This window comes from Podarcis bocagei, assembly GCF_964188305.1.
Source record: "Podarcis bocagei genome assembly, chromosome: Z".
Taxonomy (NCBI): domain Eukaryota; kingdom Metazoa; phylum Chordata; class Lepidosauria; order Squamata; family Lacertidae; genus Podarcis; species Podarcis bocagei.
In genome coordinates, this window is record NC_138140.1 from 37,861,504 (window position 1) to 37,886,237 (window position 24,734).

The 24,734-nt window shown below is 42.0% G+C and overlaps 2 long non-coding RNA genes across 4 annotated transcripts in view; both read left to right on the forward strand.

Moving 5' to 3' along the window:
* Nucleotides 1–24,734, forward strand: part of LOC308578900 — a 753,836-nt gene that overhangs the window by 54,852 nt on the left and 674,250 nt on the right. The window lies entirely within an intron of this gene.
* The window catches only part of LOC308578891, a 67,041-nt gene that overhangs the window by 22,548 nt on the left and 19,759 nt on the right, over nucleotides 1–24,734 (forward strand). For 2 of the 3 annotated variants that reach the window (XR_014004182.1, XR_014004183.1), the window contains 2 exons: nucleotides 14,470–14,586; nucleotides 16,618–16,758. This is a non-coding gene — a long non-coding RNA (uncharacterized lncRNA). Of the gene's footprint in view, nucleotides 1–14,469; nucleotides 14,587–16,617; nucleotides 16,759–23,854; nucleotides 24,016–24,734 lie in introns of all 3 variants that reach the window. The other variant, XR_014004181.1, reaches the window with a different exon arrangement.

A 24,734-nucleotide genomic window follows, 5' to 3' on the forward strand; every position in this document is an offset into this window, starting at 1 on the left:
CAAAATGCAAACCCAATGTGGAGTTTGTGGTGGGCTGAGACACCTGTGCCTAGGGGGCTAACCCTGAACAAAAGGAACATAGTAATGATAATGATAATAATCATAATCCTCTCTCACTTGGTGTCTAATTATGTCAATATCCTATTGATGCCCTCCATTACTACAGCCAGTTGCAATTATTCTTATCGGTTTTCTGCCACAATTTAGTTCCATTGTCAAGTCTGTAACATTGTGGAGTTAAGTAACGTTTTCCTTCCCTGTTGATGTCAGTTGCCAGGGTAGCTGCATGCATTAAACTTAAAGGTTACGCTTTCTCTGTGTAAGAGATTTCTCTGAAGTGTTGAACTTTAATCTTTCCAGCACCAAACGTATCGGTGAATGTGTTACCTTTCATTTTTCTCCCCTTGAAGTTTGTGCAGCAGAGGTTACATCGCTGAAAGCCTGCACGCTTAAAAATAAAAGAGGGATTTTTTTGTTTGTTTGTTTGTCTGAAAAGAAACTCTTTCAGCTACCTTTAAACCCACCCACTCCACCCCTTGGCAGACCATGGTCATTGCAAACCTGCTGTAGCCTTTTCCTCCAGCACGGATATCACCCCTGGGGCAAAGTTCACACCTTATTTTTAAGTGCACACCTATGATGTTTTAAAGGCATAACTTTGCTTTATGACAAACAAGGTTGAATCCTTCAGATCTAGTGTTTTGTTTTTTGTTTTGTTTTTAAAGGTCACATCCACATCATACATTTACCGTATTTTTTGCTCTATAAGACTCACTTTTTCCCTCCTAAAAAGTAAGGGGAAATGTGTGTGCGTCTTATGGAGTGAATGCAGGCTGCGCAGATTCAGAATATTTTTTGTTTTGTTTTCCTCCTCCAAAAACCAGGTGCGTCTTGTGGTCTGGTGCATCTTATAGAGCGAAAAATATGGTAATTCTGGGATTTGTAGGCCTGGGCCCTTGAAGACATCCTTTTTATTGTGCATTCATGATTATTCATGCTCATGGTGCTATTGGGGCAGACATGTGTTTCCTGCTTTCAATGTTGTTTGTGCCTGCAAAAGTATTGGGACAGTCACACTGCAGTCATACTGCTTCATTTCCATCTAATGAATATGCAGCGCAGCTGGCTAGTTTTGGGCATGCTAAACATATGGCTCAGTTCCCAGTAGAAGGAAATACTTGCTCCACGCCCCCCCCCCCCCAGCATTCACCTCCTAAACAGATTGCCTCATTCTGACTAATGGTAGGGCTGGCCTGCCTGTGGCCCTCCAGGTGCTGTTGGATTCCAACTCACCACAGCCCTAGCCAGCATGGTACTGGCCAGGGGTCAATAGAGTAGTAGTCCAGCAATAGCCAAAGGGTCTCTGAAGGGCTTCCCATAAGACCATTAAATTCACAGCCAGCTCCGGTTACCTGATCCTCTTAATTGGAACTGGCAGGATTGAACCTGGGATTGTCTACAAGCAAAGAATACCGGTATATTCCGCCATAGTTATTATTTGTATTTGTTTTTCATTGATGAATTGCTTTCCATAAAGCAACCTGAAGAAATCTATAGCACAGTAAACGCCACCCCACCCCCCCTGGAACAACTGCATATGCTAAAACATTTGCATATACAGTGGTACTTCTGGTTAAGTACTTAATTCATTCCGGAGGTCCGTACTTAACCTGAAACTGTTCTTAGCCTGAAGCACCACTTTAGCTAATGGGGCCTCCTGCAGCTGCCGCGCCGCCGGAGCACGATTTCTGTTCTCATCCTGAAGCAAAGTTCTTAACCTGAAGCACTATTCTGGGTTAGCGGAGTCTGTAACCTGAAGCGTATGTAACCTGAGGTACCACTGTATTCTGTGGGTATCTAGGATTAAATATTGCAGTCGTACCTCGGAAGTCGAACGGAATCCATTCCGGAAGTCCATTTGACTTTGAAAACATTTGGAAACCAAGGCACAACTTCTGATTGGCTGCAGGAATCATCGGACGTTTGGGTTCCAAAGAATGTTCGCAAACCGGAACACTCACTTCCAGGTTTGTGACTTTCGGGAACCAAAACATTCAACTCGCAAGGCGTTCGGGATCCAATGACTGTACTTGATTTATTCCCCATCATCCGGGGGGGGGGGTATCCCTAGCTGTCAGCTGCCTCCTTTTTAGTCTCAGTGTTGCCCTGCCCTCAGCAGTGCTGCCCTGCCCTCAGCAGGGAGATGGAATGGGATAAAACTTGTATTAGTTGACTTTGCCTGTCATTGGCTATGGCTTCACGTAGTTCTGGTCTCCTTGCCTTCCACTCTGCCAGGTGCAATGGGCACCAGCTATCACTGCAATGTGGTTTACACTGACAGCAGCTCTCCAGGTTTCAGGCAGGATTCTTTTCTAGCCCTCCCTTCCTCAAGATGCTAGAGATTGAATCTAAAACCTTCTGCAAATTAAGCTATGGTCCTTCTCCTTTTTTCAAAAAGTGGGAAAAAAGACTGCAAATGGCAGATGACATGATCTAGTCCAAGTGAAGTACTTTTAAAAAAAAAATCCCATTGGTTTTAACAGGAAAAGTTCAAAGCACCTGTTTAACACTTTCATTGACATCAACAGCAATTTGAATTGCCTAAGTTTTGACAGCATCACATCCTCTTTGTCTTTAATTTAGCTTTTGGGTGACCTCTATAAGTTTTATGCATTAATTTGTTTGCAGTGTTTCCATAATGAAAAATAAAGCTAAGTTAAATAATACTTCCCCTACATTTTATGAGCTCCTTTTATATTCTGAAACAGAAGCTTAATGGTCTCTGACTGTAGCCATATAAACTAATGAGTGCCATTAGAAGCTACTAATCTTCCAACAAGAACTTGGAAATGTTGCTCAACACTGTCAGGGCTGTCAACTGAGCAAGCTGGACAGCCATCCGTGTCTCCTTGCTTGGGGATCAGGTGGGGATGGGGATGGGGAAAGCAGTCATCAGTTTGACCCTCCGCTCTGCCTATGAAACTGGTTCAAAACTGCAACTGGGGAAAAAAGAGGAATGATAGAGCTGGAAGGTAGCAAGAAGTTCCAGCACTAAAAGCAGGAGGCATTGTTTCTGTGGGCAGCAGCCCCATGTGGTGAGCCAGAGCCGTCTTTCCCATAGGGCTTAGTGGTGTGTTGCGCCAGGGCGCCGGCCTCTCATGGGCGCTCCAGTGAGTGGGGGAGCTGCGCGGCTTTGCTGGTGGCTTCCCCTTTCCCTCCTGCATGCCTGCCAGCTGCGCCCCGTCAACCATATGGCTGGCAGGCGTGCAGCTTGCCTCCTAAACCTCTGCAGGAGGAGAGCGATCCCCACAGAGGCTTAGGATGGAAGCTACGCCCTGCCAACCATATGGCTGGTGGATGTGCAGCTTCCTTCCCCAGCCCCTGCGGGAGGAGAGCGATCTCCACAGAGGCTTGGGAAAAGGTCAACAACTCTGGGAAATGGGGGGGGGCACAGGAGGGATCTTTGCACCGTGGTGCTAGGTATGCTTAAGACGGCCCTTTGGTGAGCTATCCAGAATGGCAGCTTAGAGGATTTTGTGGCCGCACACACACACACAGACCATTGGGTCTCCCTAGGCAGGAAGGACAATAAAGGGCTTCCTGTTTGGGTTGGGATTTTGCCTAATCACCTATGCTCTTGCTGGCCATGATGGGTTTCCCCATCAAACTCTAGGTTTGGTTCCTCTGTTCAGGCTAAACTCCCAGAAGTGGAACTTAAGCCTGGTGCCCATATAATACATGAGGTGTGGTAGCTACAGCAGGATTGTTCTTTCCAGCATCTCCGGGGGAATGGGCACTCACACTTTACACCATGAGTGCCCTTTGCGGAATCACGTGCTGCACTTTGGACCCCAGGAAACTTATCGGTTGTGTGGGCTGGCCTGCCTCTCAGGGTTATTCTTTGTAGGTTCACGCCCAGCCTCAGTTAAGTCAAATTACACTGCTGGGAGGTGAAGCCAGTCACATAAATAAGGGGTGAAGCTGGCAGCAGCCAGGCAGTTGGCTCAGGAGCTTCACCCACCCAACCCTCCCTTTGTTTAATGTCTCTTGTTTGCAGGTTAACCTTTTTTCTTTCTGTTTAGCAGGCGCTGCTACGGTCTTTGGACTGGTTACTGTTGAAGGACCAGGAAGAAATTTTCCTGCATTGGCAGGTTTTGTCTTCTCCGTCGCAATTCATCACAACTTGGGCAGTTTAGGGCCTTGGGCGGAATCCTTTAGTCTTTTCTTCCCTAAACTGGGGGAGGGGGTTTGAAGTGGTGACTCACTCCCCCCCTGCGGTGGCGATTCCAGGGTCCCCTCTTAAAGGGGTTGTAAATGGGTGTCACTGGCCATACACTGAAAGGTTGTCAGTGAACTACCCTGCATGTGGGGATATGAGGTGGGCTGCCTGCTTACATAAGTGTCTTGCAGGGCACCCCCATATCCTATTTACCCTGAGGAGCCCCAGTTCCCCCAGTTGGGGGGCTGGGAGGGATACATGCCCAATGCCTAAGCCAAGGTCTTCCTACATTTGAAAGTTTAATAAAGTTGTGGCCAAATTTTAATTCCATAAGACGTTGTCACAAGTCATTATTCCTTTCTGGTGGTCCCTGGGGGCTGGGGCAGTCAGTGCCTGGTCACACAAAGTACAGTGGTGCCTCGCAAGACAAAATTAATCCGTTCCGCGAGTCTCTTCTTCTTGCGGTTTTTTCGTCTTGCGAAGCATGGCTATTAGCGGCTTAGCGGCTATTAACGGCTTAGCGGCTTTAAGAAAAAGGAAACAAACTCGCAAGAACTCACAAGACGTTTCATCTTGCGAAGCAAGCCCATAGGGAAATTCGTCTTGCGGAACGACTCAAAAAACGGAAAACTCTTTCGTCTAGCGAGTTTTCCGTCTTGCGAGGCATTCGTCTTGCGGGGCACCACTGTAAGATTGTTCACAAAGATCCCGCATGGTAGTTCTGACTAGAATGGCCACTTACAAACAGCTGAAAGAAGAGAGGAAATGCATTGCCGAAAGAAAGAGGACAAAAGAGGATGTTCATTTGTGTAAAAAAATTACATATGCCCCCAAAACTCTATATCTCTTAACGACTCTGAGGGCTAGAGACTTAAACCATCTTTTACAGTGAGATGATCAGGAAGCTAAATTCTGTGCCAGATACCAAATGGAACTCGGAACATATGTCTGAAGTTGAGATTACCTTCCTGGAAAGCTTCTTGGTTACAATCCCATCTGGATTACTGTAAATGCGCTCTACGTGGGGCTGCCTTTGAAAAGTGCTTGGAAAATTCAGCTGGCTCAAAAAACTGCAGCCAGATTGTTAACTGGGGCTGGTTACAGGGAGCTCCACTGACACTGGTGTGTTTCTGGGCACAATTCAAAGTGCTAATTATGACCTATGAAACCCTACATTGCTTATGTCCACACTATCTGAAAGACAATATTCCCTCATATGAACCTGCTCCAGTTTTGAGGTCTTCAAGGGAGACCCTTCTCTCAGTCCTGCCACCCTCACAGGCATGCTTGGAGGGGACGCAGGAAAAGCTGTCCTTGGTGGCTGCTCCTAGACTCTGACATTCCCTCCCCGGGGAAGCTAGACCGGCTCCTTCCTTGTTGTCCTTCTGCCAGTGGGGAAGAAGCCTTGTTCTAAGAGGCTTTTGGAAATTGACTGCTTTTAATGAAAGGGCTGGTGACATGATTTTATTGTAATTATTTGTATGTTTTAAAAAGAGTTTATATATGCATATTGTTTTAATTATATTAATGTTCACCTGTATTTTTAATGATTGCTTTTTCTATGTTTTTAGCAATTCTTGTTTTTATGTGTAAGCTGCCTTGAAAAAGGAAAAAGGCAGAGTATAAATAAATATATATTAATTAGTATTATTATCATTGCTTAGCAAATCTGCAGTCAAGGCTACTGGAATCCATTCATTTCCACACTGGATGCTCACTTTCCTGGCCTAAACTCTTATTCTATAAAATCAGAGTTGCATGTCCTTCTTGGCTATATGTTACTTTCACTGTTTTTCTTTCTTTCTTTGTTTTAATATCGCTTATCCAACTCTGTCCCCAGACCACATTAAAAGCTTAACTACCTGATACCTCTGTAAGTCAGAGTAACTGCCCCATGTGATGCTCCTGTAGATCAGCTGATTGCCTGGCTGAATTGCATAATTCACCAATACGTTAGCTAAACATATGAGTTCATCACAACATTCCAAGAAATTAGCTAGCCTTGGTCAATAGACATGAAAAGTTGATCAATCTCTTTAGGGCTTCATTAAATTAATCTTGCAGGGGAACACATTAAAATTGCTGAATTTGATGTTATCTGTCCTTTAATAAGGGCAGCATTGGTTGGTAGGACTGTAATCAATAATTAAAAGATGTTATCTATTTGTTTGTAGTGTACAATAAACAGTTTCTGCGATTGAGTAGCAATCACCGCAAAGCTGAGGCATTTAATCAATTACTAAACTTGCTTCTTGTGAGTTTACTGCAAAGCAATATAGATTATAGATAGTGGGCCAGAGCTGCAGTAAAATTGCAGAGATGCTTTTCCAGGGGACATAATAGTAATCTACATAATATTTGCAAAGTATAACAATAAGGATAAGAAATACTTCATTGTAAAGGATGGTCATCACTATCTCATGAAAGATATGAGGGAGCAAAACCTAATGGCGCAAAACAACATTTGATGGGCTTTGGAGTTAAAGCTCCACAAAGATTAATATCATCTGATATGGACTAGTTACTTAAAATGTGTATTGTTTTTCAAATATGTAGAAGAGCACTAAAACATCAATTCCATACCTTGTATTTATGTGTCTAAAGCATCTTCATGTTTTGTTTTATTTGCCCTTTCAGTTGTCCCGCTTTCCATCTCTTTCAGATATAAAATAAGCCTGTCTTTCAGGGAACCTTGCCCACAGATCGTTCCATCAGTAATTAGAAGGATTTCAAGTCACCATGTCTGCGCACAACTGGTGACTCTGGATTATTGACGTAACCAAGGCCTTATCTGCACTACACACTTAAAGCAGTATCACACCACTTTAAATGGTCTTGGCTTCTCCCAAAAAATCCTGGGAGATTAGATTATTAATAATTTATTATTTGTACCCTGCCCATCTGGGCGGCTTCCAACAAAATGCAAGTAGATAAATAGGTACCGCTCCAGCGGGAAGGTAAACAGCATTTCCGTGTGCTGCTCTGGTTCACCAGAAATGGCTTTGTCATGCTGGCCACATGACCTGGAAGCTGTTTGAGGACAAACGCCAGCTCTCTCGGCCTATAGAGTAAGATGAGCGCGCAACCCCAGAGTCGTCCGCAACTGGACCTAACGGTCAGGGGTACCTTTACCTTTACTTTACCCAAGAAATGAATGAGAACAGCAAGAGGCAGTGGCACTTCATAGTGTCAGCCCTCCATGGCAATTCCAGTGGCATCACGATCAACCCAAAACGGGAGCAGCTGACTATATATAATCATAGTTAAGCAGGAATGACATTAACTAGAGTGTTTACTTTTCTTGCTCTTCTGCCCACAAGATGGTGCTCCACTGTTGGGCTTCTTGCCATCTGTGCTACCAGTTGCAATGGGCATCAGCCAGCCCTGACTGTTTGCTTCAGGGAACAGATACTGCTTTGCAAGCTGGCATTTTCTGCCTGGATGTTTTTCTGTCTCCAGTGAATACACACACTCACTCTCTCATCACGTGGCAAGACTGAAAAAAGGTGAACCTTGTGTCTTTCTACTTAGAGAAGCAGAGGTGGTGGTACTAATTTCTTGTAACAATATGGAATCCACCCACATTTGAGTAAAATAGCAAGTGTCTGAGAGTAACAAATAATGTATCACTTCCCTTGTTTCTTTGGAAAAGCCTATGTGCTCATTGACCTTTGACAACTGCTAAAAATCTTACCACAGTAAGGCTAATGCAGAGCCCTTCTTATTTCCTTTTATACATTCAAATTGGAGCTGTTTCATTAAATGACCATTTGTTCTCTCTCTCGCTTAAATGAATTTACATTACTTGGGGATTGCAAAGACAGCCTTTAACAATGAGAGCTGAAACTCATTTGATTTAAGCAGGCATGGATTTTATGTTGAAAGTTTGATGGGCTTTTGGTTTTGCAGGATGACTTCATTAAATGGATCGTAACTATATATTTTAAATGCACTTCTTTACTAGTCTCCTTCTCTTACGTTGTACGGACATAAGGCATGATGGGCTATTTTCACTGGATGCCCTAAGTTCACTAGAAAATAATTTGAGCAGTGTGATGGGTCTTGATGTGTTGTTCCCTCATTCAAGCCTTTATATGTGTGTAAACACACACATACACACAACATTTTACTAATAGAGTCTAATGAAGACTGCAGTCCTAACTCTGCTTACCTGGGAGTAAGCCCTACTGAATTCAATAGGATCTGCTTCTGAGTAGACATGATTTGGGTTGGGTTTGGTTGTGCTGTTACTCATCTTTAAAAGAAAGTGAGATTGTTATTATTCCAATTGAATGAATATATATATATATATATATATATATATATATATATATATATATATATGTAGGTTTTGGTGTCTTCGGGTGTCTTCCCGTGTAAGAATTGGGGTGTCTAGGCGACGTTTCGACGAGGTCTCACTCGTCATCTTCAGGCTGGTGCTTTCGGCTTCTTGTTCCAGTAACAAGAAGCCGAAAGCACCAGCCTGAAGATGACGAGTGAGACCTCGTCGAAACGTCGCCTAGACACCCCAATTCTTACACGGGAAGACACCCGAAGACACCAAAACCTACATTCCTGTACCCGTGAAAATCTACGAAAGCATATATATATATATATATATATATATATATATATATGGGTTATTGTTTATAATGGCAGAGACACATTTATTCTGGGATGATATATTGAGGTCTATAATAAATGTCAATATCAATTGCTATTATATTTCAGTGGATGCTGGTCCACTAGGGCAAACAGGGTGGTAACCAACCAACCTCAGTATGCCTTTAGCCAGCCATCACTTGTCTGTCTTTTTATTTACTACCAGTCGGGTGAGGGTGGTAATGGTGGCGCTAGCTGTCAGCTTTCTCTGTCTTAGTCTCAATGTTGCCGTTATAGAATGTAGCAGCAAGTAGGCTGGGGTCAAAACTTTGGGGAATTAAATATCTGAATCCCTGTGGACCCTTGTGGAAAAGAAGTGGCTGTGTGCCTGGATTCAAAACATGGGCCTTGCATGCAGAATATTAAACTCACAAAAGTTGAGCAGTAGTATAGCACTAGGAATATAGGTTGTTAGACCTCTTTATCCCCCTTAGCTGCATTTAGCCCTTTTGCAAGGAACAGAACACACACTGCTAAGTAAGTTAAAAACACTTTACTTACAGCTATGTAGGTCTGATACATGTGTCGTTCCATGCAGCTGCAAGGAGAAACACAGGCAGGACACTCTTGGGTAGAAAGTACAGAATAAAGTTCCAAACATGCTGTAAGCTTGGGAGCAAGTTTAAACATGTCATTCTTGTTACATGATGCTGAGGGAGAGATGAAGAGGAAAGGTTTCAATTATTCTCCAGTTGAGAAGGAGCATGACCTGAGTCTATCTAGCAATACAACTCTGTGGTCTTTAACCCCTTCGTGCACTAACTAGCAGTCACGCATAGTTATGTTTGACTGTAATCTCCCACAAAAACCTGTTGGCTTTGCCTGTCATTGGCTCTGCATCAACTCCTGTTGGGCTATCAGCCTTCTGTCCTACTAGTCTCAGTGGCCACCAACCACTCCTGAACATAGATTCCCAGATCATTACTCATTCTTTTCCTCTCTCCAAAGCACACCTTTCTCCCTCAACCTTTCAGTTTTAGAAGAAGCTAATATATTCATTTGATCCATTAGTTTGAAGAAGAGAAGCTGATCCATAGGGAGCCCCGAAGGGAAAGTGGCTGCAAAAAATCACTGCAGAGTAAGCAATGCTTTATTTCCAATCAGTGCATGCCCAATAGGTTCCTGCTAAAATAATGTGACTCGTTGTGTCACAAATGTTCCAGGTTATTCTTTCCTCCTGCTTTTGTTGTACTACAGTGCAAGAATGCCCCTCCAGCTGCCAATAACGAGATAATACTGAGAAAGCACCACAGAACAGTTAATAAAGTGAAATGATATCTGGATGGTCTAGTATGAATCCACCACTAATGCACCATTATTGTGTCAATGGCATGTTGCAGAAAATACCCTCAAAAAACAAAGAGTAAAGTAAACAAGTACCAGTGCTGAGGGACACATACACTGAAGGTGAATGAATAAGATCCTAGGAGCTCTTTGTTAAGCCCTATACTGTACTATGAGAACATTCACACTCACTGTATTTACAGCCAGGAGAAGCCAGTTTGTTCAACTAGCAGCAACAGTTGCAGTAAAATGATCAACAGTATTGGAATAGTTTGCAATCGGAAATAACTTCCTCCTCCAGGGTGGAACTGTTATAACAATATAGGTGTTACTTTTAGAAAAATGTTTTGGCTAGCCAGCCTGGATTTCAACTGCTGTCAATCAGTGGCTTAAACAGTCTGGATGGCAAAACTTAATTGAAATATTTTCTCTTGTGTCTCATACCAAGTGTCTGGATGTGAGACTTGCCAAGGTCTTTAAAAAGAAGAGGTAGACAGATGGTACTCATGCCTTGATGGACAACGGCAGAAAGCCAAGTTTTCAGCTTCCAAAATAGCAAGGTATTTCTTGAAAAGCTGTTATATTCCATTTCTTGATATTCTTTTTTGCATGAACTTTCAGTTTTAAGTACACACACACACACCACACACACACACACAAATGTACAACCAGTATGGAGTACTGTCACCTTCTTCTACTACTTACAGAAGCATGGAGTAGACAACCAGTGGTCTGTGAGGTTTGTTCAGGTGGCCAGTAGCATGTCTATGTTAAATATTCATATTGATTGGAATTGCATTTTTATCGCTTCTTTTATTTCTTATCTTGAATTGCAATTCAAATTCTAGGAAATGCAAATTGGAATAGAATAAAAGGCAATGTAAGGATAAAAGAAGCAAAAGGAACACAATTAAAAATCATATAGCACCTAGCACATTACAATTGCTACCACAGCCAAAAAAATCAAGTAGTTTGCCAAGACCCTCAGCAGTGGTCTGTAGTATATGCAATATAAGACACAATAGAAACAATACTAAATCATTGAAATGATTGGCTGAGTTTATACAATTAAACAGTTGCATAAGCCTGTCTATATAAAAAGATATTCAAGACACTCCTGAAAATCAAAAGCCTGCTGAATCTCTGCTGGAAGTACATTCCACAGCAGAGGTCCAGTGACACCAAATGCCTGAGGAGGTACTATGTGGTTGAGCATTGTGGCTGAGTAGCTCATTTGAACCCTCCACTCCAAGTCTGGTTGGCTAAAAACACACACACACACACACACACACACAGAGAGAGAGAGAGAGAGAGAGAGAGAGAGAGAGAGAGAGACTTTCAAGACTGGCTGTCAGACTGGTCTCGCACATTGCAAATCTTATTGAAAGATAACATTTGGAGAAGAACGGGAAGCATTTTCCATCTGTACCACTGATGGTCAAAAATACCCACTCTGCTCTCATTTCATGGAACTTTATGCTACACACGGCACAACACATCTCAGAAAGATGTAGGCTTCCTGGGCCGCCAAGGGGAGGGGTGCGAGAAATAAAATTTCACAACTTCTGCAAAAGTTCTAAAACAGACAAATCATAATTAAAGCGGGAATTATGGCATTGCTCTGCCTGCCCACCCCCCGCCAAACACTCAATCCCAAATGATTGCTTGTTATACTTTAAATAAATAAATAAACCCAGACAAACCAACCAACTACTGGGACTTAAGTATTCATGTTAGTAGCAAATAAAATAGCACAAAAATCTTGGCAGAATTACCCTTTGACAACAGAGAAATTTTCCATCCCAGCTGGTCATTAGGCCTTTCCAACTGTCAGTGTCTCCTGCAATCTGCTTTAATAGCTGCATATAATTAGCTTTGTACAGATCACAGGCTTTGGGGGGTAATATTCAATCCAAATATCAAAATCCAAAGAAAGATAACTCAAAGGGACATATGTTTGAGGCAGCCTCCTCAGTGCTGTCTTTACTCCTAAAGACTGTAGCTGTGTTGATTTATGCATATTAGCTTTGAATCCTGATAAGGAAATCTATCAATTACTTTCCTTACAGGAGTTCTGGAAAGAAATATAGGATGCTGATATAAAAAAGCAACATGTCATCTGGATACATAGATATCTTTGGGGGATATAATCCAATAATGATTTCAGAGGTGAACCTGATTTCATTAATCTCAAGGTAGAGTTTTGGGGGGGGATTGGGGAGTGCGGCAGACTTGTAGAAGAGAGTAGTTCTGTTTGGGATTCCCAAATTGGGATTAAAAAGTTTCAGTGTTTTCATCTGAACCTGATGGGTATTCACAGACCAATTATAATTGCTTCACCGTGTTGAACTTGGGTGTCCATTGCAATAGCTAGAAGAGGCATTGACTAGAAGACGCAGCCAAAATGGTGCCCCTTCCCACTACCCTTGACCACTGGCCAGGCTGCTGGGACTGGTGTGAACCCAATGACATCTGGGAGGCACTACGTTTGCTGTCCGTGAGCCGCACTGTAAATATTTTATTAAAATAAATACAAACTTTGTCTGACGGGATTGGGTCTTTTCAGAAACACAGAGGTTGTGGAATGCATTGTTTAGGGAATGCTGTCATTGTGCAAAGTAGATGAAAAGTAGAAGGGACTCAGGAGTCCACTGCATATTCGTCTGGCATTTCAGAGACCAAGCACGTGGTTCTAACCATTTCTGCTTAGAGGTAAGTTCCATCTAATTCAAAGGGCTTACTTACTGAGAGCCAGTGTGGTGTAGTGGTTAAGAGCGGTGGACTCGTAATTTGGTGAACTGGGTTCGCTTCCCCGCTCCTCCACATGCAGCTGCTGGGTGACCTTGGGCCAGTCACGCTTCTTTGAAGTCTCTCAGCCCCACTCACCTCACAGAGTGTTTGTTGTGGGGGAGGAAGGGAAAGGAGAATGTTAGCCGCTTTGAGACTCCTTCGGGTAGTGATAAAGCGGGATATCAAATCCAAACTCTTCTTCTTCTTCCCAGGTAAGTGCGATCATGATTGCAGCCTAAAATAGGGACATGCTTGTAACATTTCAGTTCTCATACTAGGAATCCAAGCCCAAGAACTCCCCGCTGCCATCACAATAGGCTCTAGTCTGCCTTCAGTTGCCTCCTTTAGTCACCAGTATTCAACCAATTTGAGTCTGCAGAGGTGTAGTGTGTGTGTGTGGGGGGGGGGGAGAACAGTGGGGAAGTGCAGTTCATATTTTTTTTCAGAGCAGGAGTGATAACAGCCATATGAAGGAGCACCAGGGCAATTTATGGGTATTACTTGCTTTGGCAAGTGAATGAAGTGATAATGAAGCTTTTATGTTTGCTTATGACAGATTTGCATAGAAGCCCCTGAATGGGGGGAGGGAATCAAGTAGAGGCCATATACTTCTTTCCTTTGATTGGGTTCCTACTTCACACTCATAAAGCTGAAAGGTTGCAATTTTTCTATATGAAGATATTTTGCTAAAGCTCACCATTGCTTACAAGTTTAACAGAGTTTATGACCATGTAGCTATTTGGAGAACTGCAGTCATGTTCAACCTAGTCAAGTGGGGCATGGCTATGGGTTTTCCTCCGGCGCTGTCATGATGTACACCTGCACTTCAACATTACCACTGCACCATTGAGAGCCAGGAAAGTGTTCATTCTTTAGGTTCAAGCAGAAAACAAAGGGTTGTATCCAGCTGTATTCTACTCCGAATAGACCCATTGAAATTAATGGACCTAAATTAATCAAGTCGTCAGCTTCAATAGGATTACTGTGGGATATAACCCATAATAGCGTGAGAATTGCATTGGTTGCCTATATGCTACTGGGCTTAATTCAGTGTGCCTATGTTAGCTTACAAAGCCCTAAATAACATGTGACCCAAATACCTATAGGTGTGTCTCTCCCTATATCAGCCTGTTCAGGTCTGATTCTTGAGGCATTCCCTGGTCTGATTCTTAACTCATTCATTGGTGATGTGAGAGAGGGCATCCTCTGTAGTAACACTTTGATTATGGAATTTCCCCCACTCAGATGTGCGTACAACATCTTTGCTACTTGGGTTTGATGCTATTTGAATATACATCTTGTTACGTGGGCTTTTTTGGGGGGGGGATGACAGAGAATGTCTGGTGGTGAAAGATGTAAGGTGCCTTAGTCCTTCACCTAGAGGGCCTGGTTGAAGATCCTTGATGCTTTTGAGATTCATAGATTAATGTACTGTACTACTTTCCAAAGCATCCTGGAAACTTCAATTGTTTTCAGCTAGATTTTATTTGTCTTTTCCCTTTCCTTCTCTCCAGATGATGCCAACTTTGCCTGATCAACCTTGGTTCGTCCAATAGGCATCCTCACAGAGGCAAATATTGTTTGAAGAGACATGCATATTGACTATGAGACATTTAGAAGGCTGCACTACAGTGAGTAGATTTCTGAAAAATGATTTGTGCCCTGGTATTTTTCTAAATAAGGTACCCCCTAAGTGGTGCAATTTTTAAAGTCTGCAGGATCGCATTGGTGATTCAGGCAATCCTAAAGCACCACAGCTTTTATTTCTATAATAAAAGGATAAAATTAAGGGGGGAATTATTTGCCTTCATCATGTTAATCTGTCTAAAACCTTCAAATGAATTAATCACAAAGTATTCTGCCAGCAAGGCTGGTTCTGCAATATTGTTTTGTGCTTTGTAAAAGTCTTAACATTTTAATCTGCAACTATAGATATAAAAATAAATGTAATTGTACCATAAAAATCCACATCATAAAAATGTTAGAGATATTAAAAAGTGATGGCTAATTAAAAGTAAAAAAGTTGGGTGAAATGGAGTTCCAGAAAGTGCTAGGATTTCAATATAAGAGTAGCTTAATCCTTGGGTCTTCTTGGAAGCTGCTCTCTCCCTCTCTCCCTCTCCCTCTCCCTCCCTCTCTCTCTCTCTCTCTCTCTCTCTCTCTCTGTGTGTGTGTGTGTGTGTGTGTCTATATCTATCTATCATCTATCTATCTATACATCTATCTATCTATCTATCTATCTATCTATCTATCTATCTAGATCTATCTATCATCTATCATCTATTATCTATCATCTATCTATCATCTATCTACCATCTCTATCTATCTATCTATCTATCTATCTATCTATCTATCTATCATCTATCTATCTATCATCTATCTATCAATCATCTATCATCTATCATCTATCTATTTATCATCTATCGCAAAACCCTTGAAGATAATCCAGAAAGCTAGTGTATACTTCTTTGCAAACATACCTTTATGGCTAATTTGTGAGCACCTTTGGGACTATATCTTTGAAACATACCAATAATACTAGTTAAGGATCTAAAGAAAGTGGGTATTCTAAAGAAAGGATCTAAAGAAAGTGGGTATATCATATAGTAAAAAGGTAAAGGGACCCCTGACCATTAGGTCCAGTTGTGACCGACTCTGGGGTTGTAGCGCTCATCTTGCTTTATTGGCCGAGGGAGCCAGTGTACATGTGGCCAGCATGACTACGTCGCTTCTGGTGAACCAGAGCAGCACCCGGAAACGCCGTTTACCTTCCCGCCGGAGTGGTACCTATTTATCTATTTGCACTTTGATGTGCTTTTGAACTGCTGTGTTGGCAGAAGGGGTATATCATATATCTCATTCCAAAAAAACTGGAAGCATTGGATATCCTCAGAATATATGGTGAAAGTCTGCCCCAATGAACTAAACTTTTATCAGTCTCTATTAACTGAGCTGGCTCTCAGACAGCAGATGCCAGGGGGTTGGAGGGGGGCAGTGACAGCAGTCTTTCCAGCCCTGCCCCCACCTGCTCTCCACCCTGGTGCCGGAGCATGAAGCTCCGCCACTGGGCTGAAGTAAAATTGAACTGCCAGTCATGTCTAGACATTCCACCATTTATATACCCAGTTGATCCCTGTGCTCTGCAGGTGAGGGTGACCTGCAGAAACCATGGACACAGCTATACAGCTGCAAGTAAAACGTTTTAAGTGTGTTTTTGGTGCAATATACAATGTGACACTAGACTGAGATGGTGAGCCTATATGGAAAATTCAATGTATTTTTAAAAACGCTTAAAAAAAAAAAATCTGAACAGTTTTTATATGTGTGTAGATTCCACCCATCTTAACAGGAACCCCATTTCACATGGTACAGGAATGGTGACACCTACCCTTTGGAATACATACGCTTCAGGTTACAGACTCCGCTAACCCAGAAATAGTGCTTCAGGTTAAGAACTTTGCTTCAGGATGAGAACAGAAATGGTGCTCCGGTGGCGCGGCAGCAGCAGGTGGCCCCATTAGCAAAAGTGGTGCTTCAGGTTAAGAACAGTTTCAGGTTAAGAACGGACCTCCAGAACGAATTAAGTACTTAACCCAAGGTACCACTGTAGCTCTTCATAATCAAAGCAAACTTCACCTTCTTTTCTTTTGCTTGCTTTTCAGCTGAAGGTTCAGGTTAAACACCCAACCTAGCAATGAACGTTAATGGCCAGCGATTTTTCAGATACATTACTGCGAGGCGTACTCAGTATCTGTATGGATAGAAGCTGAGAGAAAAGGCAGGAGAGGGAACAAATGTAAATGGTGAGCTCATTTTCTCCTGCAGGTGTATTGATTTCTTACATCTCCTCTGATAGATAGTATGACTAAGCAGAAAACTACTTTCAGAAGCATCTTTTCAACAGGAATTGGGAGGGTGGCAGGAGTGGAGAGGAATGATGAATGCTGCTTCGTTAGAGGAAGCCAAAACGCAATCCTTCTTCATGAGGGATTTATCATTTCCCACCTTGTTCTGCAGTCATCTTAATAAACATTTGATAAATGCCCATTTAGTGGTAACAGAAACATCATGCTCAGAATCCCAGTTCATGGGTCATCTTTCAAAACAGCATCTCTTTCCAGGCCTGCTTAATGCGTTTAGGTTTCAAAACAAGCTCTGGGAGAAAACTGTGTGTGTGTGTGTGCATATCTGTGTCTGTAGGTTGGTAGTAGTGTCATTTTATCATGAGTGACAGAGTATTTGTGGCAAAATGGAGCATGATATGTTAATAAGTGTATATCTATGTCAGTGCCAGACTGCTTATGTGAAAACTGCAGTGGAAGAATTGGTCTCAGTGGAAATGCATGTTGTTAAAAGTAATGGGTATTCTGGATAAATGTAAAACTATCCTCAAAAGGGCTTCTGTGGTATTAAATGAGGACATTAGCGAACACTGGGCGGTCAGAGGGATGATAGGAAAGATGTCTCTACAAATATTTCTAACAATTGATTTAATGTACCGGTCTTGATTTGCTAGTTTATGGATGCTTAGAGGAGAAAGAGAGAGAGAGAGAGAGAGATACCTATTACTGGGCCTTTTTCTTAATGCATTCCTCCTATTGCACCAACATCCTCCTAAAAGCCACGAGGGAAAATAATAAGATAGCTTCCTTTCCCTTCATTTCAACACAACACGATCAGGAACTCTCTGCAGGGATAAATCTTGAATTATTATTGTTTTTTAAAGTCTTTATGGAATATACAGATGGTGCAAAACAATGAATAATTCCGTTGCACGTAACGTTATAAATTAGGTTGCAAACCATTTTGAGAGCTGAAGAGTTGTCTAGCTGACTTAAGGAGCCACATTCTCCCTTCTCCTTTGAATAGCTGAACCTGATGGCATATTGAATTCTATATTTGGAATGTCATATCAAATAATTCCTTCCTTCCTTCCTTCCTTCCTTCCTTCCTTCCTTCCTTCCTTCCTTCCTTCCTTCCTTCCTTTTTTGAAAAAAGCATAACTATGAAAAAACATGTCCAACAGCCCAATCCTATACATGCCTACACAGACATAAGTCCTATTGACTTCAGTTAACTTACTCCTAGGCCAGTGGGCATAGAATTGCAACTGGAAGTCCCACAGGGCTTCATTCAATAGTGCTTTGGAACCTTGCCCTGTTTACTATTTCAATATTATTTAAATCATACCCCCCCAAATCAATACATTGATTTCTGCTCGGATTAAGAGCATTACATGTTTGTCTTTTCTCTTTTTATCTTTGTATAAACTAGTCACTTGTGACATTATAGCTGTATTTCAAAGTTTATGAAGCCATTTGATAGCATTGTGAGCTTTATTTAGCTTTTGCTGTCTGGCAGATTCAATTTTGGCCATCTTAAAGCATCAGTGTCATAATACAGCAAGGGAGATTCTTGATGGACCAAGGGCAGCGCAAAAACAACAACCAGAACACAGATTTGCACGGTTCTCAGTGTTTGAGCTACTTCTTTATCTATGGGGATTTGAGTGGCTTTTAAAAAGTTAAAAATGATATTCTAATATGCCATCCTGTTTGACCTGAATCATCCTGGTATTAAAAATCTTGAGGAAGTTAAAATAACTGTTTCCTCTTTGAGTCTTGTAGCTCATTCCTAAGCATGCTTTCTTGAGAATACAGCTATGAATAGGCAGGACATCTATCATGTGTCTGTCTCTTTTGTACTTTACATTTGAGGGGTGAGGGGAGGACTAATCCAGATTGAAACCATGGAGTATGAGTAGCTTTTTAAAAAACCCTTCCTCTGTGCAATTATTCCCAATTAAATATCCCCCCGAAGTTTCCATTTACCTTCACTCCTGAAAGTGCTATTTGTTGAAATGACATTTTGTGTATGTTTAGGGCAGAAACAGTGTGGAGGAATGCTATCTCTGTCTCCATGGTCCTAATTCATATCTCTTTCCCCTTGTTTATGGCTGCTTTTTCTTTTAAAGGCCTGAGATGATAGATAGATGGATAGATGATAGATAGATGATAGATAGATAGATAGATAGATAGATAGATAGATAGATAGATAGATAGATGATAGATAGATAGATAGATGATAGAGATATATCCAATGCTAGTCATACTCAGAATAGATTCCCTTAAATTAAATTAACATAAATGTAAGCCCATCCAATTCAATGGGCTATATTTGGACTTGGAGCATTGTATCTAGCATTTAGTAGCACTTATTCAAGAGCAAAAGTGTTTACAACCCTTTCCCCCACTAGCTTATAGCTATGTGCTCCCAAATTCCTCAAGTGGTGAAAATTGAGCACACTGCTTTATGGAAGTGAATTGTGGACAACTTTCACCCACCAGGAATGATGCCTCAATGCCTTCCATATGCTCTGTGTAAAGAGACTTTTGGGCATCACATGGCAGAACAAAGTTTCAAAAAAAGATGTGCTCTTCCAAGCCCACATTCTCAGCATGCTTGCACTTCTGCCTCTGCAATGTCTATGCTGGCTTGGTCATGTACACAGAAGGGAAGACGGCAGGATCCCCACGAGCTGGCTTGAGGCACCAGGCCTGTTTGCGCTACAAAGAAATCTGTGAATGTGACGTGAAGGCTGTCAACATTAACCCCCGCCATGTGGAATCCCTTGCAGATGACTGCAGTGCCTGGGGACAGACAATCAGTATCCACAGCTGTGACCAGAGGAGGAATGCCCTCTGGAAGGAGCACAGAGAGAAAAAATGCCATGGTGCACCTGTAACAGCAAAACCAGATGCCTAACTGCCTCTGCTGCAACAAAGCCTATCTCTCCCATATTGGTCTCTATAGCCACAGCATGCTCTGCAACTCTCCAATGGTGTGACTTTACCCTAATGGCACACCCTCCCATTTTCTCTCAAGGCAGATGGATGCCAACAACATGTGAGAATGGCAAGTTACCACATCAGAGAAAATGCTAGTTATTAAAATGCTCTCTGATGTGGTGGTACATAGAATGATAATGTAAAATTCTGAGTATCAAAGGGAAAGTCATGTTACCTGGCCTTATGATTCTGCTTCCATTACCTGTCCTTCTACTTCTATACTGAATTTCATACACGGCTGCCTAATATAGCCTCATTACCTGTAATCACAGGCTACAAAGCAGACTTGGTATTGTTTGAAGGAATCTGAATGTAGCAGATTTTCTTGTTTGCTGACTTACTTTGACTCTCTGTCTCCATTTCCTTTCAACTATTTTTGGCAGTTGGCACCTGAAGATAATTGTTAGGTATGCATATGATAGTCTTGGTTAGCAATGGGATTCATCACAAGCTCACAAGGAAATGCCAGTCTTTGATCACCCCATTTGGAAAAGTGACAGATTGACATGCAGATATTTTTTTTTTTTTTGACCGAAATAGATTCATAGCAGTTAACCCCCTCAACATGGCGAGGGATATCATGTGGTTTCTTAAGACTAGGACTTATTCCACAGCTTGTACATTTTCAGGGGGGTTCCTCAGCCGCGCATCTTCATATAGCTGCTGTAAAGCAGTGTTGCCATATCGTTGGCCCCGGTGAGGCCATTTTAGGCAAACCATGCCCACCTGTCAATCACCTGACATTCTAGGAGGCAGAGATCTGTTATCTCAAATCTCAGTGCTAAAATAAGAGACAGTTCTCTTTGATCTTAGTGCTAAGCACCACAGCACTAAGATCAGAGATCAACTTAGGGTCAGATTATGGTTCCATGGTCCAAGTAGTTAGGAGGATGAAATTCTTAATAAAGCAAGAAAGATCACATGCAGTAAGAGTCTATGAGACAGCACTAGGACTGAAAAAGATAAGCAGGCTATGCCCTTCTCAACTCAGGAAGGATGTGTGGCCTGCTTGTAGACAGGATAAAAGCAAGTTGTTTGTTTTTAAGCATAAATAAGGAAAACAGATGCAAGAAGAATAAGAGAGTATGTTTTCCGTTAAGGATTTGAGTGTAGGGAGCTATCCAGAATGCTGTGGTGCTGAAATCAGACTGCATCTTGCCAACGTGTTTGCAGACCACATTGCATAAAACCAGTAGTTGTGCGGTGGAGAACAATACTTAACTTTTGTGGGGAAGGGGGAAGTAAGCACTCTAAAGCTATGCTGAGAATGAAGAGTACAATTCTGTGTACATTTACTCAGAAGTAAATCTCACTGTGGGCCTTAAAGGTCAAGGTCAAGGTAAAGGGACCTCTTACCGTTAAGTCCAGTCGCGGATGACTCGGGTTGCAGCACTAATCTAGCTTTACTGGCCAAGGGAGCTGGCGTTTGTCTGCAGACAGTTTTTCCAGGTCATGCGGCCAGCATGACTAAGCCGCTTCTGGCGAACCAGAGCAGAGCACGGAAACGCCGTTCACCTTCCCGCCGGAGTGGTACCTATTTATCTACTTGCACTTTGACGTGCTTTTGAACTGCTAGGTTGGCAGGAGCAGGGACCGAGCAACAGGAGCTAATGGGGATTCGAACAGCCAACCTTCTGATCAGCACTCCCTAGTAAATATGTTTAGGACTGTGACCTGAATTAATATAGCCTTATACACAATATTATGATTTAATTCAGTCCTCAGCATTAGCCATATAAACTTCAATATCTTGTTGTCAGCAGTGTATAAAATAATAATATATACTCCAATCAGGTTTATCCATTCCATTCATAAATCATAGAGAACTTGGTTGTGTAATGGAAATGTAAGATTGAATTGTAACCTTGATCTTCAATCAGGAAGCATGCTTTAATATTGATTGCAAGAGAGTTATCAAGTTAGGGAAATGATTTGTGGAGGAGCAGCACAAGGAGAACACTGTGCTCTCCCTCATTGGTTACTTACATATATCTCCCTTCTAAAGAGCAGAATTGTACATATTTTACTCAAAATGCTTGAAAGAATAATAATAAAAAAGATTCTCAGTGGTAACAGGAACATATTTTATTACTATATGCTATAAAGTTGGGGTTTCAGCTGAGAATGGGTTTAACTGAGTTGTTCCTGGATCTGATAATATCATCTGCTGTTGCCACATCACATAAGATATCTAGAGAATTGTGGGCTTTTTTTTTTGTTTTTTGTTAGTTTCACCTTGAAATTTTTTGGCAGCTACGAGATACTGGAGGGAAAGGTGATTTCTACAGCAAGCGAATTGACATGGATTTTTTTTTTTTTTGGCAGGCCACTGAAATATCAATATTGCAGAGCATATCTCAGTGTGAGAATGTCTTTCACTTGATTATTCTTGGGGCAAAAATCACGGAACCTATTTGCCCCCTCTGCCACCACTGCTGACAGAACTAAAGGGAGGAAAATAGAGGGGTAATTCTTCGCCTTTGCAATTCTTCCCTGCCTGTTAGGTTGTTACTCTTAAAACAGGTCTGGTCCCACAGTCTTAAGCCAGAAACTTTGCTTCTATATACATTTCTCTGTATTAGTGCTGAATCTGCCCCATTCCTGCCACATGGTTCATTATTATGCCCTTCTAGAGAGTCCATGGAGCTGTTTTGTGGGTTTACAGGCAGGACCAGATTTAGGTCTGATGAGGCCCTAAGCTACTGAAGGTAATGGGGCCCTTTATATGTCCAGCTGTCCTTTGTCAACAACAAATTGTTGCTTTTTTGTGTTGAATATATGCTATATGGTAATTTATGGACCTAATAGGTATCTAAAGCCATTTGCACATAACAAAATATGTGATACTTTAGGGAGCAGGCCAGCAGGCCAGGCCCATTACTTACATCATAGGAGCCTACGCAACACAAAACACTGTTGCTGTATGTAACCTTTATTTTATTTACTTTTTTATCTTATATTTTGGAAATGTACATCCAGTTTTTCCCCCTTTAAATTTTTTGGGAGCCCCCAAGGGAGTGGGGTTAACCCTAACCCTAACCCTAAGCTATAGCTTGTTTAGCTTATTCGTAAATCTGGCACTGTTTACAGAGCAGACTCAGATAGCTATCTTGCAGGGAGCCCAGTAAGATAAGGTGCTGTTTCAGCACTGGGTGGGTCCTGTTTTTTTCTTTTGAACTCGTGGCTTCCTTGAGCAGCTAAACGCTTGAAGTGGTGGTCTTGAGAGGGTAATGTGTGTCCACTTATGCTCCTTGTGCCCCATATGTACCAAGGCTACCTATATAGTCCATCTCTTATTCCGAGGTTTTGTTTAATTCAGGACTGGTACTACCAGGAAGATGGTGGGACACAACAGAAATATACCAGCATCTGGAGGCAACTGACATTGGCCTGGGAACCACACTGTAACCACACAATCAGGTTCCTTCAGACATTGGCAATGATGTTGCTGTGTAATGTGTGGCCTTGCTTGTAATATATGAACCAGACTTGAGATGCTGAGCCGTTTTCATAATAAATGAAATAAAAATAATAAATAAAATTTCCTAATAATAAAATGGAGTGTAAAATAAATAAATATATTAGCTATAACCTGTTTATTTTAGGATTTAAATGAGTAAAACAAGCTACAACCCCCACCCTCTAAAAAGTGATTACAGACACTTTTTACCTGTGTGAAATAATTGGATGTAATTGGTTCTTTTAACACATTTTCTTTTAACATTTTTAATCTTACTTAATTTTTCATTCTCCTCATGTGCAATAAAATTTCATTTTTCAAACACCTTCTTAAAAGAGAGAGAAAATGTCTACCTTCCATTTTTTCTTCCCTAATTATGTTTTTTTCTTCTGAAACAGGGCCAACATGGAAGAAAAAACCCGATATGCCTATTTTCAGCAAAATACACAGGATCCATGATTATTATTAATTTAGAATAATCTAACACCCTCTGGTTCTGCTTTTTACTTTACTCTTTCACCTCCCTTTTGTGAGTTTAACAGGTCCTGTGTAATAGAGAGCTAAGCTAATCTATTTTGTTTGTTTGTACAGGTTTTTAGTTTTTTAATGGAATAAATACGTGATGGGGAACCTGGGGCCGTTCAGATATTGTTCGACTCTGAACTCCCATCAGTCACAGCCTGGCCAGTAGTCAGGGATAATGAAAGTTGTATTCTTGCAACAGTTCAAAGGTTCCTTACTCCTGGAATAAAGTGAGTTTGCCAGTTTTTGAATCATTTTTCATTGTCTTATTTGAAGATTAAAGGTAAAGGTAAAGGGACCCCTAACCATTAGGTCCAGTCGTGACTGACTCTGGGGTTGCAGCACTCATCTCACTTTATTGGCCGAGGGAGCCGGCGTATAGCTTCCAGATCATGTGGCCAGCACGACTAAGCCGCTTCTGGCAAACCAGAGCAGCGCACGGAAACGCTGTTTACCTTCCTGCCAGAGTGGTACCTATTTATCTACTTGCACTTTGACGTGCTTTCGAACTGCTAGGTTAGCAGGAGCAGGGACCGAGCAACGGGAGCTCACCCTGTTGCGGGGATTCGAGCCGCCAACCTTCTGATCGGCAAGTCCTAGGCTCTGTGGTTTAACCCACAGTGCCACCCGCATCCCTATTTGAAGATTAGCTGTGTCTTATTTGAAGATGCACTATATTCTGTGGGGCTTTGTCCCCACTAGGTTACATGTAGATCAAGCTGCACCCTAAGATAGAGTGGCTTTCCTATTACTTTGGGGATGCGAAACCTGTGGCTGTCCAGATGTTGTTAGAATTCGCCTCCCATCAGCCCCAGAGAGCATAACCAATGGCAAGAGATAATGGGAGTTGTAGTCCAAAGATGTCTGGAAGGCCACAGGTCCCCCACCCCTGTATTGATACGGCAGAACGGAGCCAGAGTTTTAGAGCATGATATCAGGAGTGAAAAGT